The following is a 22,290-nucleotide window of genomic DNA, read 5'->3' on the forward strand; positions in this document are numbered from 1 at the left end:
ATTAGAAACCTGAGAGTGGGAAAGAAGGTCAGTGAACACAATTTTTTCTAACATTTAGGTCCATGTCTTCATTTCTTTCCTCCAACCATTTTCTTTCCACATCCTTCTTGCTGTCTATTCTTTTCCGATTTATTGTTTATTCCCTTTCTCTAGGGGTACTTTGGTTCTCCCACCTACTTCTCTTCCTTGAATCCCTTGACATTCCCATCTCTTTCACATCATGTTGCAAGGACAGTCTATGTAGGTAGAATGGCTTCTCCTTCATCCCTCCCCTTCTTCCTGTGATCAGGAGAGGAGATACACAGTCTTGAGAAGTTTGAAAGTACTGTGAGAGTGTAACCAACTTGCCTTAAACAGCCCAGTTCAGCAAGAGCCCTCCATTGTCAAAGTGAATGCGCTCTGAGGGATGAAGAAATATCAAGAAACTCTTTGACATCTGATAGATCTGATCTAAATCTGTGCCATTATCTTATATGAATTATAATAGGATCTAAGTTCCCTGTACTGATCTGTCCTTATTAAAGAAGTGTGTGTATCCAAAGAGTTTGATAGCAGTTTCATCACTGGTAATGAAAGCATGTATCATTCATAATCTTTCATGCAACAGGCATAGTTAATCAAACATAAAGTTCAAAATATTATTACAAAGAGAACCTATCAAAATATCTGTTGTCTTTCTGATGTTCATAGAGCTGCTACCAGAAGGTTTGTATGCATTTCATATTATTCAGACATATATTCTATCAATTCGTGTAGCTCTGAATTCAACCTATACAGTTTCCTAGGATCACTTTCCAAAGATAAGCAAATCAAGCTAGGGGAATCATTTTATCCTTTAACAATAAAATAAAGATGTAATTTAATATGGAATGTAATATTTGTATTCTCCATTCCATTACACCAGTTTTACAATGGTGTCATTCCACTGATTTCACAATATAAATATGTATGTGTGTATATATGTATATAAAAACTTATGAAGTAACTGAACAAAAATATTATAAAAGCACATTGGAAGGGACTCTCTCAGATATATCAATGACTTTCAAATAAGCACTGTGTAATTAACTATAGAGAGGATGTGTGACTAAAACTTCAAATAGAAATCATTAAGAATTTCTTCCCCCAAACCCAGGCTTGCAGAACATGACTGTTTAACCATGTAATTGATTGCTTGAATATGTAGACAAATTTCCAGCCCTCTCAGTGACAGAGTTGGAGGGATAGCTAGCTGGGCACTAGCTTCCACAAATCTAATATGGCTAGATTGTACATAGCAATTGTGCAATTGTCCATGGAACTGTGACCATTCTTAAGAGCTGCATGTTAGCAGCTGCACTCAGGAAGTCATTTGCACTGCATAACAAAAATTACAATTATTGAACCTGCTAACTTATAGATAATGCTTCATATTCTTATGTGCCAATAGATCAATTAATCTAAACTGTCATTGCACTGCAGAGAAGACCCAAACTCTGTGGGACTCTAAAGATAAATATCAAACCGCTTAGTTATAGCCGGAAGTAAATAGAAAGCCAGTGTAGTTAGAGCTCAGTGAATTCTATAAAAAGTATTTCACATACATAGGTTCAAATACAAAACATAAATTAACTTTGATGGTACTCACAACCTTTTCACCTGTTTTGTACGAACATTCATGCTAATTATTTTCATTTGACAAAATTCTCCTTGAAAGCAGATCTCTATCTCCTCTGGGGAGTATGGGCTAGATCCACGAAGGAGGATCTAGCCCAATGTTAGACTCCGTGGTACAACACCTAACTTTAAATGCCCAAACAACTAGTGGAATCCACAGCCCTGAGTGAGGTGGCCAGGCTCCCTAATAGCTCACCTTACCTGATCACTCTCGTTACAGTGTGTATGGTAACACCCATTGTTTCATGTTCTCTGTGTATATAAAATCTCCCCACTGTATTTTTCACTGAATGCATCTGATGAAGTGAGCTGTAGCTCATGAAAGCTCATGCTCAAATAAATTTGTTAGTCTCTAAGGTGCCACAAGTACTCCTTTTCTTTTTGCGGATACAGACTAACACGGCTGCTGCTCTGAAACCTGTGTTTGTGTATGTTTACACTGTAATAAAAAACCTATGACTGGCCCATGCCAGCTGACTCAGGCAAAGGGGCTGTTTAATTGAGGCGTAGGCCGTCGGGTTTGGGCTGCAGCCTGAACTCTCAGACCCTGGGAACTGGTCAGAAAAAAGTGATGAAAATGAAATTTTGTTGAACAACAGAAACTAAATGTCATGAAAGTAGTAATACTTTTTGCTACCTTCCTACCAGCTCTAACATTTACATGACCTGTTGTTGCACAAATTCAAACATCCAATTCGTAAAAATCCAACTCTGTACAGAAATAATCTGTGAGGAGATAAAAGGGTCAACTGGAGTTTTGGGTGCTCAGTACATCTGAAAAATGTGCTGCCTTTGTGTAGGTGCCTAAATTAGGATTTAGGATATTAATTTGAGGCTCCCACATTTGAAAATTTTGGCCAATATTTTTAAGTTACCAATTATATATATTATGTTTTTTTTTTTACAATATGTGAATTTATAGTTTTTAGGAATCATTCAATATGTATCTGATTCTTTATCATTCCTGGGGTTATTTTCAGCTATCCAAGTCTTATAGGCCAGGTTCATGGTGTGACATAGCAAAGTGCAATCTAGACCAGTGAGGTGCTGTGTCACCCCTGCACTGCAGCCTTGTGTGTCTTACAATACCTTGCTGCAGTAGTTCCCACTTGGGCCACTCACAAACAGCCTTCCAGTATGCAAGTCACACACTGAGCGTCTGTGTGTGACAGCAACCTGCCAGCCTACAGTGGGCTACATTCTGGCTTTTACCAGCCCTGGTTATACTGCAGGAGGGCCCACACAGTCCCAGTCCCAGATTTCCCCCCAGAAATGTAGGTCGTGTTCTGCCCAGCCCTCTTCTAGACAGGCCAAATATATTAAGTTTGTTACTCCTTTAAGCAGGGGCATGCACAGGAATTTAAATTTGAAAACTTTTGGAGGGGCATGTTAAACACACACAAATGAAAGGTTTGTGTGACCCCCCTCCCCATTTCTTGGGACACCCCTGGCGGGGACACCCAGCAGTGAGGAGGCAGCAGCTCTTCCTGCACCGGCACTCTCCATGTCTCTGCAGCCTGGGCAGGGAGGAAGCAGCAGGGCAGCTGGCAGCAGGGTCCTCCCCCAATCCCTACAGCTGCATCCTGCTGCTTTTCCTTCCCTGCTGCTGGAGTTTCAGTGCTGCTGTCTGCTTTACAGAGTCAGGGGCTGGAGGCAGAGGCAACACATGGGACTCCAACTGCAGGGAAGGAGAAGCGGCAGGCTGCAGCTGTAGGGGCGGAAAGAGGAGGAGCTCACCCGGCAGCCAGACACCCTGCTGCTTCCTCCCTCTCCGGGCTCGAGGAACACATGGAGATTTGGGGGGGCCCAATGTTCCAGGTTGCCCCCCCTTGTGCATGCCTCTGCCTTAAGCGAATAATATACATGAGTTTACCACCTCAAATGGAGTTACCCAGACACTTCAGCTTAAACAAACTGGATTAGATAAAACAATCAAACAAGTTTATTAACTACAAAAAGACAGATTTTAAGTGAGTACAAGCAATGAGGCATAAGATTCAGAAATGGTTACAGGAAAAATAAAGATAAAATGAATTCTAGTGCCTAATTTAACAATCTACATTAGATTTAAAGCACAGTTTTTCACCACATGCTTCCAACAACATTATTGACCAAATTCTTCAGGTCAGGATTCTTACCCCATAACCAACAGCAGCTTCTTTTTGTCTTCTCAGGTGCAAAGAGTGAGATGGACAGGGAGAGAGAGGAGGAGTTTCTTGGGGGTTTGCCCCTCCTTTTTATGGTTTCAGTCCCAATCTTGAAAACACATTTTCAGATGAGAATCAGGAGACAAAGAGTCTGTGTGGAAGTATGTTCTGTGTGGAAGGATGTTCCTTGTTCAGTTTTTTCCACCTGTGTACACTTACGTGCAGGTTTCCTTTTCTTTCCTCCCTTTCCCCTTTCTGCTTGTTGACTCTGTTTATCGCTTAAATCCAAATGAAGGTGTAAGCAGTGTCAGGATGAGCTCCACCCTGACATCTGGTGGTGAGGTGTGGCAAGTTGTGGAAAAGAACTTCAGGGGCCGATCTCATTTGCATAGGCACACTCACCCCGCCTAGAATGAGGCCATAGCTGCCCAAATGGTCACTTTGGCTGCTGTGGGATCCCCAGTGTCTCTGTTATTGGGGCAGGAAGAATAAATTGTTATTACCCTGATTATGGGAACTGTGCTTGGAACTGTACTTGGCCTTTTGTTATGATGGAGGGACTCACCATCAACTAAGTAGCACTCGCTAGGCAAGGGTCATGGGTTTTAAAACTCTGTGAATTGAGAGAGGTTGGGGATAAGTATTAATACTTGGTGGCATGGGCCCCTTGGTGAGGGCTTTATATGCTAATTGCACTTCATCCTCTCTCTCTCTCTCCACTGTGGAATATCAGAGCTAATTTTGATTCCATTAGGAGTCTAGTTACAGGCTGCTGAGCTCACTTTGGGCTAATGGTGCACCAGCACTGAGGCTCCCCTACTACAAGCTGAATTCACCAAAGAACTGAACTGACTAAGAGCTGAAATCACTGAGTGTTGTGTTAAGTAGTGGGGGAGCCTGAAGATATATTGTGGAGCAGTTTGCGGGATGGCTGGAGTGCGTTGTGGACAGGCTGGTGGAGCAGTTCGTAGGACGGCGGGAGCTGCTGGTGGGACGCGGAGCAGTTTGTGGACTGGCTGGTGGAGCAGTTCGTGGGATGGCGGGAGCTGCTTGTGGGCTGCAGAGCTGAGCGAAGGCGTTTGTGGGGCGGCTGGCGGAGCGGAGCGAAGCGAAGGCCTATAGAGCTGTGGGGCGGTCAGCTTCAGATCATGTAAGGTGCCTCTTACCCCTGTCCCATCTCCACCCAGGTTGGGAGGTAAAGCTCCGCAGATAAACTTTTGAACTCTGGGGCTGCCCTGACCAGGGACAGAGATTTTTGGGTCATTGGACTTTTGGGACTTTGGGTGATTTGGAGTTGCTGGACTCAAGAACCAAAGGGAAAGGGGCATGCCCCAATTTGCTTGGGGTGGGTTTTTTTTGCTCATGGGTTGTGTTATGAATCCTGTTGGTGGTGTTTCCCCAACATAATGCCACATTGTTTCTTTCTTTTATTAAAAGGCTTTTTGCTACACTCAGACTATGTGCTTGCGAGAGGGGAAGTATTGCCTCTTGTAGGCGCCCAGCGGGTGGTATATATTTGTCCCAGGTCACTGGGTGGGGGCTTGAGCCGGTTTGCATTGTGTTATTGGAATGGATCCCCTAGATATTGAACCCGGCCCTTGTTGCTGCCAACTCTGACGGGCAGAAGGCTTACAAAGGCAAAAACACATCCTTTGTTTGCCAGCTTCTGCCTGGGCAGAGCTGTGGGGCTTGGAACATGTGTTAATTGCCTCATACAGGGGAATCTTATAACTTCACATATAATGTTCCTAAGTATATTTCACCATGACAATACTGACCATCAAGGTATGCGTTTTCAAATGATACCTCACAAGGCACGCTTTGTACAAAGATTGGGACAACAGGGTGCATTCTGTCACACAGGGATTTTGGCATGATGCTGTTTTGAAAGCCTCACGTAATGTTTGCTTTTAATGAGCATTCACGCAGAGCTAAGGGATTAATCTTTCAGCAGAAAATCTCAGCCTGATCACAGTGCATGTAGTAAACTTGCATGAAATGCCCCTTCAGGCAGTAATTAGGTGCAGATAGATTATTCTGGTAAACCTAAAAAAACCTCTTGTCTTCATTTTGCCTAAATGAAGTAGCTCAGTGTATACCAATATAAGCAGGGGCATGTGAGAGATAAATTCAGAGATCATAGAGCTCTTCTTTCCACTTTTTCTGCGTGCCTCTCTCACAGTAGATAGTACTCACATGATATGCTAATATTGTCATCATCATCACAACACCAGACTGTGCCCTCAGGGAAGAAAAACCAAAAGTGAAAGGTTACAGAGTAGCAGCTGTGTTAGTCTGTATTCGCAAAAAGAAAAGGAGTACTTGTGGCACCTTAGAGACTAAGAAATTTATTTGAGCATAAGCTTTCGTGAGCTACAGCTCACTTCATCGGATGCATTCAGTGGCCACTGAATGCAACCGATGAAGTGAGCCACTGAATGCATCTGATGAAGTAAGCAGTAGCTCATGAAAGCTTATGCTCAAATAAATTTGTTAGTCTCTAAGGTGCCACAAGTCCTCCTTTTCTTTTTGCAAAAGTGAAAGGTTTCTCTATTAATGCCTATAGGAGAGCTCACCTGAGAATAAAAAACAAAACTCCACTGTGTTTTGTGGTTTAGAGTATTTGAAAGCCTATGAAAGAGCCAAGGAGATGTACAGTGGGGTGTGCCTGGGCCATGAAGTTTTCATTGGATCTGGGGAGCTAAACTCTAGAACTGAATAGAAGCTGGTCAGAGCCATGTGAGACTGGGACCCAGAAAACACAAGGCAGCTGGATCTAGGCTGGCTTCCAAATGCAAAATAGTGGTGACTGCTGATTAAAACCATGTCCATATAGGATCCTTTGATTTCAGGGTTTTGTTATAGAATATTAATTAACTCTTTTTATTGGGCATGTTATTGCTATGAAAACAAAACAAAAACAAAACTGATGCTGAGGAATAGCCAAGCTGTATTGCATTGCTAATTAAGCAGAGTTACAGACTCTTAATTAGGGTGATGACTCCTCAGTATCCATTTATATGCCAGATGCATTCCTAAAATGAAGAATGTCAGTAACATTGACCAAAAAATGCTGGAAAGGAGTCAGCGTTGTCAACAGTTTATCTTCAGGGGGAAGAAACATGCTGTTAGTCAAGTTATGACTTCCCAGAAGAGATGCATTGGCAGGGAAGAGATGAGAATTCTCCGTTGCCCAGCAGACAGTTAACTGCCCTCTCTGGGCACAAGGGCACCACTAGCATGGCCAGCAATGCTGAACACACCAGAGGTTTGTCTGGTGAGATGGGGGCATTGCCACAGTGCCCTTCCCTACTAAACTGCATGCAACTGGAGCACTGGGCTTTCGAAAGAGTGAAGAAAGGGCCACCACTGAGCACAGCTTGCCTGGAGGCATTATGCCTGCTCCAGGCATGATGCTTCCAGTAACTGCCACTCAAGCTTTGCATCTTCTGCCTCCTACCTGTGCAGCTTCGGCTCTAGGAGCATTAATTGAGCCCTACATTAGTGATGATTCATGTCTAGGTGTCTTAACACTAATTCAACTCATTTGATTCATTTTCCTACTGCATCGTCCCTTAGTAGTTTCATGTAACATTAGCAGCAGCACGTTCGTGATAAGGATTATATTTAAACTGAAAACACCCTTTTAAGTCGAGTGACAGTCTGGAGACCAATGAACAATATTAGTAAGATAATGCCTGTGCAATGGGGTTTGCAGGCACTCTTCAAGCAGAAAATGTGGCCATTGTAATGGGTCTTTGGGATACTATAGTGCAGGGAGCCAAAGAAAAATCCTAAAAAATACAGATAGATTGCAAATTTGTAAATGGTTCATATTTTTTAATGGTTTGGAATGTTTGGCTTGAATTCCCCTCTGAACGGGACTGGCCTTACCATGAGGTGAACTGAGGCAGCTGCCTCAAGTGCCAGACTGTGTGTGTGTGTGTGTGCGGGGGCACCACTAGGACCCAGAATGTAGAAAATTGTGTCTGCTGCTGGTGCATATGTATCCTCTCTGCTCTAGATGCACAGAGATGGTGGAGTGCTGTGCTGGAGGAAGGAGGGCACAAGAGACATAACAGGCAGGCAGGAGAAAAGGTGAGAGGGAATAACAGAAAGCAGCAGGAGCTGCAGGGAGAGACAGGAGGAGGAGCCTCTTATGTACCTCTCTAGGACCCTCAGGAGCCTGGACTGATTAACACCAGCTTCTCAGGGAGCTTCCTGTTTCCTGCTGCTTCCCTGAACCCACTTGAGGAGAACAGACAGTCAACTGAAGTAGTAGGAGCCAGTTAGGCCCTTAAGACACTGGTATCTTCCCTCACTCAGGCCCTGCTATCAGCCTGCTTATTTGTCCCCTTCAATTAAGTGTTGAGAGCCACTGTAGCTGGCTCAGAACAGCAGTCATGAGTGAAAGAAGAAAACGCCCCTCTGGGACAGCATTCAGAAAAAGAAAGCAAACAAAGGAAGCTTTTCTATCTAAGCAGGAAGGAGCTCTGCTGAGATACATAGACACAAATGTTCACGGTGAGCCTTCCGGCCCCAGTGAGAATAGGAATGGTGAGGAGATGCCTGATCTTCCAGTTAGTCAGAGTGCAGGTGACCTGGCAGCTACAGCATCATCCATATCTCCATCTCAAATGGATGTAACCAGGCACATTCCTGAAGAAAAGTGTAGATCAGAGAACAGTGTGGTGTTCTACAGGAAAATCTGGCTAGAAATCTGGCATGCCATGAGAAGGCAGCAAATCACCAGAGAGCATTCCATAGGTGGAAAGAGCTTGAGATGAGACTAAGGTTAAAGGCCACCACAGATGATCAGCATCAAGAGAAGATTGCATCAGAGTCTCTTTACTGGCAAAATGTTCTGAAAAGGCTCATTGCCATTGTGAGAATGCTTGCTACCCAAAACCGAGCACTGCATGGCACTTCAGATCAGCTGTATGTGCCAAACAATGGAAACCTCCTTAAAATTGTGGAGCTGATGGCTGAGTTTGATGCTGTACTCCAGGAGCATCGAAGAAGAGTCACCACCCAAGAAATGTACACGCACCACTACCTTGGAAAAACAATTCAAAATGAGATCATACAGTTACTGGCAACAAAAGTCAAACAGAAGATTGTGGCAGATCTGAAGTCAGCAAGATATTACTCTGTTATTCTGCACTGCACACCTGACATCAGGCATATGGAACAAATGACTTTAATGGTGCGTTTTGTAACAACAACAGAACCTAGTGGAAATGTCCCTGCAATGGTGACTGTCAAAGAGCATTTTCTAGAATGTATTGACATTGATGATACTACAGGAGCTGGTATGACAAAAGGGCTTCTTAAAAAGCTGAAAGATACGGGAATTGCGATAGCTGACATGAGAGGTCAGGGCTACGATAATGGTGCCAACATGAGAGGAAAGAACAGAGGAGTGCAGACACAGATCCGAGAGTTAAACCCGTGAGCTTTTTTTGTCCCATGCAGTTCTCATTCATTGAACTTGGTAGTCAGTGATGCAACATCAGCTTCTGTATTTTTCTCTGCATCAACGCATCGATGGCAAATTTTGAAGCAACATCTGGGAACATCCTCTCTGACACTGAAACCACTGAGTGTCACACGATGGGAAAGTCGAGTGGAGGTGATAAAGCCTATCAAACACCAAATTGGAAAGATAGATGATGCCATAGTTGCCATTATAGAGGATAATGCTATGAGAGGAACTGTTCGTGGGAGAACAGTGGCAGCGGGAAATGGAATCACCAGAAACATACATAACTTCAAATTTCTGTGTGGCTTAGTGTTGTGGCATGACATACTGTTTGAAATAAATGGTGTAAGCAAGAGACTTCAAGGTGTTGACTTTAATATATCTGGAGCAATGGAACAACTAGACAAAGCAAAGTCATACCTACAGTTTTACCGGTCAGATGAGGGATTTCAAAACATTCTGAGGAGTGCACAGAAGTGGGCAGAGGAACTTCCCACTGAAGCTATTTTCCCACCCATTCAAGAATACCAGAGTCACCAAAGAAGACGACATTTTGATTATGCGGCATGGGATAATCCCATAAGAGACCCCAACCAACAATTCAAAGTTGAATTATTTAACCACGTGCTAAATTGTGCAATACAGTCAGTTGAAGAATGTTTCATGTAGCTCAAGGAACACAGCAGTATATTTGGGATGTTGTATGATATTCCAACACTCCTCACTATACCTGAAGAAGACCTACACCAGCAATGCAGGGCACTAGAGACAGTGTTGACACACGATGATGTGCGCGATATTGATGCGAGTGATTTAGGTGATGAACTGAAAGCCCTTTCAAGATACATTTCAGCAGGATCAACTCCAAAGGCTGTTCTGGAATATATGTGCACAAATAAGATGACCACCCTCTTTCCAAATGCTTTTATTGCTCTGCGCATACTTCTAACACTTCCTGTAACAGTTGCCAGTGGAGAATGCAGCTTCTCCAAGCTGAAGTTAATAAAAACACATCTACGCTCCACAATGACACAGGAGAGGCTGGTCGGCCTTGCAACCTTCTCAATAGAACATGAGCTGGCCCAGACTGTGGACCTTCAGGAAGCAGTTCAAATCTTTGCAACCAAGAAGGCATGGAAAGCACCACTTTGATTATTCAAACAGATAAAAATGCCAGTGTTTACTATGCAGACAAGAAAAGTTACATTTGCTGTTCAGGCATTTGAAAGTAAAGTTTTACTTAAAATTTTTAAACAAGGCATTTAAAGTTGTTAGTTTTCCTTTATTGGGGTAGGTAGCAGAGCAGTACCATGAGAAAAGTAGAACAGGAAGAAGGCAGAATTGAGACCTTTCAAAGTTTTGGCCCAAGCAAGGGGGCATGGGGGTGTCATTTGAGCTCCCCGCCTCAGGTGCCAAAATGTTGTGGGCTGGCCCTGCCTCTGCATTATTTAGAATTTCCTATTTAAGGCCTCAATTCAGCAAAGGACTTCAGTAAATGCTTGAGTTCAATGAGGCTACTGACATTCTTAAAGTAAAGCACATACTAAAGGCATTTGCTGAACTGAGGCCTATGCCTTGTGGAAAATTAGCGGTTTTGTCAGAGGTGGTTGTCTATCTCATTCTGAGTGGCAACATGCTGGGAGATGAGAAGGACCAGGATTATAGGGGGAAAAAATTCCTGAGTTGTAATCTTGGCTGTGCCACTAACTTAATATGTGGCAGGAGGCAAGTTACTTTACACAGAAATCAATGGGGGTGTTTTCCAAGTCAGGAGAGAGGGATGGCTACACTTATTTGCTGTTTTGGATCCTCCCCCAAAGGACATTTTCAAACTCTGAAACAAATTGCTCCCATTTACAAGATGAACTTTATACTCAATAATCATGGGTTTGAAATGTATTTGCAAAAATATTATTCAAAACCTCAAAGAATGATTAAATGTCTTTAGTTGGAATGATTGTGTTCCCACAGTAACTCTACTCTTAACACATTTAACTAAACCCTAAAGATTTTCACATCAGAGCTGAGTTGGTTGATCTGGTTGAGGTCATTCTTGGTCTTTTCTTTTCGTTTTGTTTCATCAGATGGAAGAAATGCTACAGAAAACATTATAGGCTTATTATTTGAAGGAAATTGTTAGCATGCTGAACACTTTCCAAACTCCACAAATTTCTTCAGAATGTCTTTCTTTGAATGGTATTGCATTCAAAATGGAGAAGAACCATAAACAGCCCTTGCTGGTATGGAATCCCATTCCATGATGTAATGGAATACTGATTAGGAAAGCAACGGTAGAGCAAATATTCTATACTGTATCTTGTTGTTCATGCTTACTTTTAGGCCCCAACCACACAACATCTTATGGCATAGCAAAAGGGGCATGGTGAGGCTATCCTTACCCTAGCTGGAACAGAGCAGTTAGCTCATGTTATAGAGATCTCCATCTGGAATGCTTACTCACACATAATGTGGAGGCTCTCCCATCTTGCACTTTCAGATGAGAGGCTGGAAGAAGAGTGGGGAGGACGGACTTATACCTGAATTCTGACTCCCTAAACAGGTGCACAATGATCATGGGACAGGAGTAGAGTTTTTTCTGCTCTATAGCAGAAGAAACAGCAGTTACTCAACTGAGACAGCTGGCAGCATACATGATGAGCAACAGTTCTGCCAGCTGCTCTGTTGAGTGACTGCTCCTTCTGAAAGTATTCAGGAAGTCCCAGTTTGGGACACAGTTGGGGACACAGGACATTATTCTGGTTTCACTTACACCAGTGTAAATCAGATGCAAATCTACTAAAGTCAATGGAATTACATCAGGGTAAAATCGATCAGAATTAGCACTGTAATTTGTTATTTTTATTCCAGGAGTGCCTATGGACCCCAACCACAGTCAGGGCCCCCATTGTGCTAGCTGCTGTACAAACACATAATAAGAGGAAGACCCTGGTCTCAAGAATTTATAATCTGAACAGAAAAGACAGACAAATAGTGGGAGAAAGGAATTATTATCATCCCCATTTTACAGACGGGCAGCTGAGATATGTACAAATTAAATGAGTTGTCCTAGATAACTCAGGAAGCCTGAGGCAGAGCCGAAAATGGAACCCAGATCTCCTGAGTTCCAGACCCGTGCCTTAATCACAAGACTCCCCTTTCTAATTTTTATGCTTATTTGTTAAACAAATATTTATGCACCGAATGCCATTTTTATTTGATAGGACAAAGCCTTAAATAGAATTATCTGAATAATCATTGGTGTCCAGTTGAAACTGTGGTACCTCAACTCTCAGTCCTAAAACACATTATTGGACTGAGAAGCCTGTGCATCGTTTCAGTGGTAGTTGCTCTAGTTTTGATAATGCACTATTTATTTATAATTATTCCCAGGATGCTGTCATGAATATTCTAATCTTGCTGTTCCTAGTTAGTGAGATGGTTATTTCAGATGAGGGAATGTAATTACCCTGCATTGTATTATTTATGATGATTCTTAGATTTGTAGATTTTAAGGCCAGAAGGGACCACTGTGGTCTTCTAGTCTGATTTTCTGTATAACACAGGATATAGAACTTCCCCAAAATAATTCCCACAGCACATCTTTTAGACAAACATCCAAGCTTGACTTTAAAATTATCGGTGATGGAGAATCCATCACGACCCTTGGTAAATAGTTGTAATCATTAATGCCCCTCATGGTTTAAAATGTACACCTTGTTTCCCGTCTGAATTTGTCTAGCTTCAACTTCCAGCCACTGTTATACCTTTCTCTGCTAGTGTGAAGATACCAAGATGATGATGATGTAGTATTATTATTAATTGTTTGGCTTTCTAAGGCGCTCATCATTTAAGCATTTGGGAACCTAGTTCTGTATTGGAATTGAGCATAAAAATGTGTAGTAACAAATCATGCAAGGACCAAAGTAAAGGTTTTAATTTATCATATTTGTCCTGGCTAAAATGAAGTCCAGGGATACAAATCTTGCCCTAAACTAATATCTGTCAGTGCAGATTTTATGAAAAGTAAAGGCAGAATATAGGTCAGAATTCACATGACCTCATTCACGCCATGAAAAATTTCTGTTGCTATTTGTGGAACTTTGTCTTCAAAGAGCTAGAAAAGGGAAAATATCAATATTGTTTATGTCACCAATCACAATATTTTAAAGTTATCAGTGATTTTTATCCATAGATTTTCTCAAAAACTTTTTGAAACTGGATAAGCATTATTAACCCACTTTTACAAGTATGTGTAACTGGGACATAGAAAAGTGTCTTGCTGAAGGTTATACAGTGAGACAGTAGTAGAGGTAGAAACAGAACCCAGGCCAGAACAGGATGTCCAGTGGAGCCACAGCTGCACCCTATCTACCAGAATTCCTCTTTTTGGGGAACAGAAATTAGTCTTAACAGATATCTTAACTATACAGGTGTAATGGTTTGTTTGTCATGTCTACACTGTGAAAAATAGATAGAGAAATACTTCTTTGTAAGTTCAGGAAGATCATTTTCCTTGTGGATTCCAAGCCACCACTCCTCATTTTAGCTATAATTAAGGCCAGACTCTGGATTGCTGCTATATGGCTCTGCAACTGGGAAAAGACAAAAGTTCCTTCCCACAGAAGATGTCCAGAATCCCTTTGGGGAATGCAGTCCCTGCATGGGCTCAGCTGTCAGTAAGAGGGTAGGGGAGGTTGGATTGAAGACAGGGCCAGAGACTGTCCCTTATGCATTGTGGTGCAGGAGGTATGCAACACCCTCTCAAATGGTGGTGGAGTTACCACTGTCTGATATAAGCGTCCTGCCTACTCCACATCTCCTGTGAGCAGAGTAGAATCTTACCCTTAGTTGTCTTAGTTGGATGGGGATGTCATTAGGTCAACTATAAAGCTGGAAGTATAGTAACAATGTTCTGCTAATTTTTTCTTTTGATGATCTTTCATTAGCTAGTTTTCAACTGGTCCTGCCTTTGGTTACCTGAAAGAACTGCTGTGTTTTTTTCTCTTTTTCTAATGTCATGACAGAAGACACAAAGATCTGGGTGTATCATGCATGTGTTATCAGCACACTTTTGTATGCGAGTGAGACATGGACCTTGTACTCTCATCAGGAAAAGGGGCTCAACAGCTTTCATATGTGTTGCCTTTGTCAAATCTTTGGAATCTCCTGGAGGGACAGAGTCACCAACACTGAAGTGCTCAAATGGCCCAGCATGCCCAGTTTGCAAACGCTCCTCAAACAGAGACGTCTCCGCTGGCTTGGGCATTTGTGCCGAAAGAATGATGGGAATACCAAAGGACATCCTCTACAATGAATTGGCATCTCGAAAAATACCCAAAGGATGCCCAAAATTCTGTTTCAAGGAGCGAGACCTCAAAGAAATGGACATGGATGTGGACAAATGGGAAGATCACATTCAAGACCACAGCCTTTGGAAACAAGAGCTTAACAAAGGTCTCCGGAGTTATGAGAGGAAGCAGTCCAGATTAGCTGAGGAGAAAAGAGCTTGCAAAAGGCAGAGCCCAAAGGATTGAAAACATCACCTTTAAATGGGACAGATGTGGCAAAGATTGTCTCTCTTGAATGGGTCTCTTCAGCCATAAAACCAACTGAGTACATTCTTTACCTCAGGGGCACATACCCATGGTCTCTTGAGACTGAAGGATGCCTGCTGCTACTACTACTAATGTCATGACATTGCTATGGGGTGTATCACAGGGGACACATTGCTTGTGGAGCCTCCTCCTGACCATCCTGGGAATTAGCTCTGACTAGGTGTTGTGCCCTCCTCTGGTAGTGAGCCCTGGCAGTGTCTTCTGATGATGCCTCTTGCTCTAGGGACTGCAGCCTCCTCTTTGTGACTTGCCCCTCTGTAGGATTCATACAAGGTTCATGCACTTGGCAACATTCAGGGCACACCCGGAATGTTGTGTAGGAGCAGTGCACACACAGCTCCTCTCAAGGGCATGAACCTTGGAATCTCGCCCAGATGACATGAACCGTGGGAAGCCTCCCAGGACTGGGCTCAAGGCCCGAGAGCAAGGAATGCGGTAGATAGAAATTGGTAAATAAGAATGTTAAACAAAGCCAGTGTATTCCTTTTATCTGTTGGAGAATGTAATGCGCGGGGGGGGGGGGGGGGGGGAGAGAGAAAGAATAAAGGAGAGGGTGGAAAGCTGACAGGACCAGTCCATTGGCAGACCAGCCTGTTTGCTTGCTTAAAGCTTTGTGCTGTCTTGTATTTGAACCGCAACACTCCTCCAGCCAGGTCACTATGTGAATCCCCCTTCTCGGGTATGTTACAAAGTCTTTCCAGAACAAATCAGGCAATCCACTGTCCTCTGCCTGATTAGTGCCAGATCCCCAGTGGCTGGTAGGGGAACCCAGGCCCTCCCTCTTCTCCAGGTTCCAGCTCAGGGGCCTTCTAATCACAGCCAAGGCCTGCACTGCTTTTCCTTGCTGCTTTTTCATGGAGCCTTCTCCTACCTTCCTGACTTCTGCTCTCTCTGGGTTTGCCAGCCTCCCAACTCCCTCCTCTCAGGAAGTAAGCGTAGACTACCTTCTATAGTCCTGAACACACCTCCCTCCTCCCAGGAGTGACTGCAGCCTGCCTTCCAGCAGCCCCCTTCTGCTCTCAGGTCCTTAGCTTTACACAGACCCTAGCTGGGCCTCATTTAATCAACCCTCGACTCCTCCTCCTGGTGCAGCCCGGGGAGTTAATTGGGCTACCTGACTACCTTAACTCTTTCAAACCTTGTATGGGGTGGACACCCCATCACAGGATGGTACATGGACTCAGTATTTGGCATATGAAAGAACACTACCTTATATTTCTGTTTTTCCCCCTGCAGCCTGCTAAATGATCTGGATTAGTTTTTTTTTTCTTTTAAGTATGGTGTTTTGGAGGTTAACTTTGGATTCTGAACCCTCCATTCTTTCATTAAATTATTCAATTATTCTGGAAAAAAAATATTTCTTCTTAACTCTTGCAATACTAAAATGTTTGAACAGCCTGTTCTGAAACACCTCAGAACCACCAAAGTATCCAAATCTTACCCACTGCTACTGCTTTCTAGCTCTAGCCCCTATTGCAGACTTGAGCTTTTCAATGTTTTCTGACCTCATTGAATAAATCAGTAATTAAATGGTCCAATTTAATTCTCACAGGAACTAGTAATTCCTATAGACTGTAACGTCCAGATGCTGGATCTACATAAGAGAAGGTCACAGTAAAGGACTATTGTACAATACTGGCAAAAATTTTAAAAAACCGAAAGGTGAGATTTTTGAAAGCACCTAAGTTAATTAGGAGCACAAGTCCCATTGGTTTTTCAGTTGCACTTGTGCTTCTAAGTCACTTAGGCGTTCTGAAAAATCCTGCCCAAAATGGTTCAGTAGACAGCATAATGAGGAAAATATTAGACTATGGAGCTGTTGCCTGATAGCATTTGTGATGATTGCTCATGGCAATTGTTATCATCACAAGCCAGGCTACCCTTTCTTCAGCATGGAGCCATTATTCCCTTCCTATGTAAGAACATTGAGTGGCAGAAATCATTATGTGTCATTCTGGATGTCTGTACTTCATATATGACAACAACCAGCTTCTGCTAAAAAAACCCCCAGAAGAAACAACATACAATAGATGGTACTTCTGTGAGATCATTCCAGAATTATATGATGCTTTTCACAAAAAGACATAGAATGTGATTTTCAGAGCATTCTGTGTTAGTTTAATTCTCTCTCACTGAAATCAGTGGTAAAACTCCCATTGACTTCCACTGAAGGAGTTAGGCCAATGCTGAGCTTTTCTGAAAATTCCAACCACAGAGCCGTCTCTCTCTCTCTCTAGGATTGTACATAAAGATTTCTGGACCATAGTTTCCTAAAATAGAAAAGGAATAATGTCAAACTGAAGAAGTGTTATCAAGGCTCTGCTAATAACCATTTCCATAAGAAGCCATCACAGATAAGTACCATGTCATATTTCAGGGAGAGGGATATTTAGAAAGAGACACACATGTCTTAGGCTTTGAGTATCACTTATTGGTCCCAGAAAACTGAGGACTGTTTTTGTGGGATGTACCTATACCTTCACTAACTCTGAGACCATGCTCCTTGGAGAATGTATCGAGTCAGGAACTGTTGGGAAATGTTTGTATTCTGACACTGTGGATCAAGGTAGAGAATGGAATGTGTGACGGGAACTATAATCGGATAATTACTCCATGGAGTTTTGTTATTTGTTGTGGGGGGTTTTTTAAAGGAAGATTAATTACTGCTTAATTATTGGATTTCATTGAATGTCCTGTCTTTCCAGTGTTGTTCAATAGATTTTAAGCTTAGTGGCAGAAACTCCCTGAGCACATTGTCATATTTCTGAGTAGTATTATCATCATATTTCTTATTTTGACTTCTGTTATGCTGGCTTTAAGTATACAAAAAAATCAATAAAGAGAATGTTACACACTGAACAAAAGCTGACATAATCCTCTGTGATTACAGAAGAAATGCAAATTCAAACCTAATTACTTAGGCTGTGACCTCTTTGGGGCACAGACCATCTTTTTTGTTCTGTGTTTGTACAACACCTAGCACAATAGTGGCCTGGTCCATGACTGGGACTCTTAGGTGCTACCACAATACAATTAATAAATAGTGATGGCCGCGTAATCAATATGCACAGAAATCTTCTTGCAGCTCTTTATTTTTTAACCTGTTAGTTACTGCAAAAAATATCTGCCATAGCACATGGAATTGCCTGGGCACAGAAAAAGTGTTTTGTTCAAAGGGGTAGGCTTTTAAAGATCAGTTAATCTTTGAAAGGTCACTCGGTAAAAATGGCATCATGGGGTTTCCTTTTTACTATCTCTCAATTACTTCCAGATTTTGTGTTGCTCGGTTTACAAGAAAAAGGAAGGTTTTTTTGTAACTGCCAGCCCTGCAAACACATCCTGGGCTTTGAAATCAAGAGGGATTCTTTCTAGCTTTGACATCCCCAGTTTTAGGTATTCTTCTGTTGGGATTTAGTTAATTCTGCTAATAATGTATGAACTGGTGGCTGTGCAGTGCTATCAGGAATAAACAGCAGTAAACACTTTCATTTTGTTACTGATGGCAGCAGCTATGACTGACACACACAGAGGATGCTGATCTGTCAGGTAATAGATTCCAGTTTTGCATAATCACTTTTTAGGATTATGATTGCTTTGTCCTAGTGCCATGCTTCTTCTGTTTGCATGAAAAATAACTTTATTTGCATTTTTTGTCCCAGTTGAAACAATGGAACGATTAAGGGCTAGATTTCAGAGTGGTAGCCATGTTAGTCTATATCAGCAAAAATAATGAGGAATCCTTGTGGCACCTTACAGACTAACCAATTTATTTGGGCATAAGCTTTCGTGGGTTAGAACCCACTTCATCAGGTGCATGGAGTGAAAATACAGGAGCAGGTATAAATACATGAAAGGATGGGGATTGCTTTATCAAGTGTGAGGTCAGTCTAATGAGATAAATCAATTAACAGCAGGATACCAAGGGAAGGAAAATGACGTTTGAAGTGGTAAGAGAGTGGCCCATTACAGACAGTTGACAAGAAGGTGTGAGTAACAGTAGGGAGAAATTAGTATTGGGGAAATTAAGTTTAGATTTTATAATGACCCAACCACTTCCAGTCTCTATTCAAACCTAATCTGATGGTATCCAGTTTTCAAATTAATTCCAGTTCTACAGCTTCACATTGGAGTCTGTCTTTTGAAGTTTTTTTGTTGAAGAATTGCCACTTTCAGGTCTCCTATTGAGTGACCAGAGAGATTGAAGTGTTCTCCTACTGGTTTTTGAATGCTAGATTGTGACTGGTCCTTATGGAGGTGCATAGTGGGTAGGTGGGAGCCACTAGAAACTTTCCTTCCCACTTGCACTGCTTGCGTAAAATCCAGGCACGAATGCAGTAGCAGAGATCAAGAGCACGCAATGATGGGTCTCTCCATACTCTGCTATCTGTTTAGGGCACACAGTAAACCAAATGTGGGAAGGAAATGGGGCTTTGACCCTATAGACACCCATACTGCCAGGCTGGAATGGAATCTTGTCTTCGGCTATCCCTCAATGAGAGGGTGGTGTCTGCCAAGGGGGTTCATTGGTGGGTTTTTAAGTGGCTGAGGAGCCCAGTTCATGCCCTGCAGATTTTCCCAAAGAAGTGACAGGTGTAATCTTGGAGGAGACATAGCTGTTGGCTGGACTGTGCCCTTTCTTTCCTCCTTTGTCGCTTCTCTATCATGAGCACGTCTGTTCTCCTCAAAGTGAGCTGTGGCTTGGTGTATGGTGTGGCGCCACTGTGTTTTGTTATGTGCCAAGTCCTCCCAGTTTGCTGGGTTGATGCCTCCCTTTCTAAGATGTCCGTTCAGTATGTCTTTGAAGCACTTCCACTGTCCTCCGCAAGCCCTTTTTTCCTGACTTACCTGAGAGAAGAGTACTTGCTTTGGGAGGCAAGTGTCAGGCATACATACACAGTGGCCAGCCCAGAGGAGTTGGTGTTTCATGACCTGTGCTTCTACACTGCTGATGCTGGCCGCAGAGAGAACGCTGATGTTAGTGTATCTGTCTTCCCAGTTGATCCTGAGAATCCTCCTGAGGCAGTGCTGTTGGAATCACTCCAGCTGCTTGAGATGTTGACTGTAGGTTACCCAGGTCTCACACCCATAGAGAAGGGTGGGGATGACAACTGCCCTGTAAACCAAGATTTTGGTGCCTGTTTGCAGATCCCTATCATTGAAGACTCATTTGAGTCGTCTTCCAAAAGATGTGCTGACACAGCAGATCCTGTATTCAATTTCTGTGGCAATGCTGGCTGTTTGGGAAAGGTGGCTGCCAAGGTATGGAAAATGGTACATGTTTTCCAGAGGGTTTCCGCTGATGGTGATTTGTGGAGTACAAAGAGTATGGACATGCTTGCTTTGAACGCCAGGGAGCTCTGAAAGAATGTCTCTCAGAACTCCCCTGTAGTGGTGCAGCTCTCTGGCCCTGATCTAGCGAATCACATAGTGCATGCATAACTTTGAGCACAAGAGCAGTCAAACTGACTTCACTACTCATGTGTTTATATATTACACGTGCTTAAATGCTTTGCTGGAGCAGTGCTGGTATGAGATAATCCCAAAGATTAGCAGTCAGTTCAAATCAAACTCAGAGGAGAAGGTCGATCTAGTGGTTACGGCAGTGGCCTAAGACTTGGTTCAAATTCCTTCTCTGCCACAGACTTCCTATGTGACCCTGGGCAAGTTTATTTAGCCTCTTTGTGACTCACTTCCCCACTTGTAAAATGGGAACAATAGTATTTCCCTACCTCATAAGGAAGTTGTGAAGATGTAAGGTTGTGAGGTGCAGATGTACAGTAAAGGTGGCATATAAGTACATAGTATATAAATAGAATTATTTATACTAAGTGATGCACTGTTAAAGAATGCTTGCTTTCATTTAATGTACCTATTTTATATCCTTTTCAGTGAAGAAAGAACTGTGTATTATTACAAATATCAACTTCTGTTAAGTTCCATGTGGCCAAAGGTTAAATTGTGAAATTACTCTAACCGCATCTGAAGTAAACTATTTAAACTAAAAAGTCACTGAATTTCTGCTGTCCTAAAAATAGTGTTTTAAGAATTTACTTAGATGTAACAGGATTTACAAAATGGTATTGTTTTTAATACCTGCTTTTCATTTTTCAAACATTCAGATATTGTTACTTTTGGTTTATTTGGAATAAATTAGAATAGATTGAAATCTTTTGTGCTTTTGGAAAACACTAGAATGCGCATACTGAAGATGTGGATTGTGTATGAGTCATTTGTATCTCTCCTTCACTTTTCTTTCTCCTTTTTATTTTTAATGAGCGTAACATTTGGTGAAACCACAGAGCTATGACGCTAGCTTTGGATCTGCCTCCCTTCAACTTCTATCCAGTTGCCTATCTTTTTTCAGGAAGTCTGATACAGCTTCTGACACAGAGATCCAAGGGCATATCTGAGACCACAAGGTCCCAGCTGCACATGGCTCACTAAAAGTATGTCTACACTGCAGCTGGAAGAAAGCTTCCTAGGCCAGGTAGACAGACTTGTGCTAGTGGGGAACTCATGTTAGTGCACTAAAAATAGCAGTTTGGACATTGCAACACTGGTTGGAGGCACAAGCTGAACACCCAAGCTTGTAACCAAGAAGTAGGATGGGTCCAAGCTAGGGTGCTTGGCCGAGCCCCTATTGGTGATGCAATGACCACACATCTATTTTTAGTATACTGGCATGAGCCTTATCACACAAGTCTGTCTACCTGGGCTGGGGAGGCTCACTCCCAGAAGCATTGTAGACATATCTGAAGAGAAATGGCAAGTTAACTAGAGGAAGTTATTCACAAATAGAGAGCCAAGTAGGAAGTTAGAAGGACCTAAAGAAATCCAAATGAACAAGCAGAATCAAATGATCTAAAGCTTGGCCATATAGAGTCATTAATTTTTAAGGCCAGAAGGGACCATTAGATCATCTAGTCTGACCTCCAGTATAATACAGGCCATAGAAATTCACATGTCCATTGATCTTTTAGTGAGAAAAATTTAGAAGCTTCCTGAAAATCTGAATTACTCTTCTGTATTTTGATTAAAAAGCTATTTGTCTGCCGCAGATATTTCCCAGATTTAATTCAACGAAACACTTCACCATTGCATAAAAAAGTGGTCTATGGTAGTGCATGTCCTGCAGATGGGCACTAGTATGGCTATTTAGTGGTCCACTAATACGTATCTTGCATGCGTTGTGATAACCCTGAGGATGCAGGCCAAATTCTTTCAGTCACCCTAGGCATATATTGTTGGTCAACAAACTAGTCACATTACCATACTAATATTACATCAAAATATCGCATTAATTAAAAATCCCTCTAAAGTTCAATGTTTTTGTCAATATGTTTCCCTATGGAACATAATTAATAATGCTTTAAAAAGGGAGTGCTGTAAG

The sequence above is a fragment of the Caretta caretta genome, chromosome 4 (genome assembly GCF_965140235.1).
Source record: "Caretta caretta isolate rCarCar2 chromosome 4, rCarCar1.hap1, whole genome shotgun sequence".
Taxonomy (NCBI): domain Eukaryota; kingdom Metazoa; phylum Chordata; order Testudines; family Cheloniidae; genus Caretta; species Caretta caretta.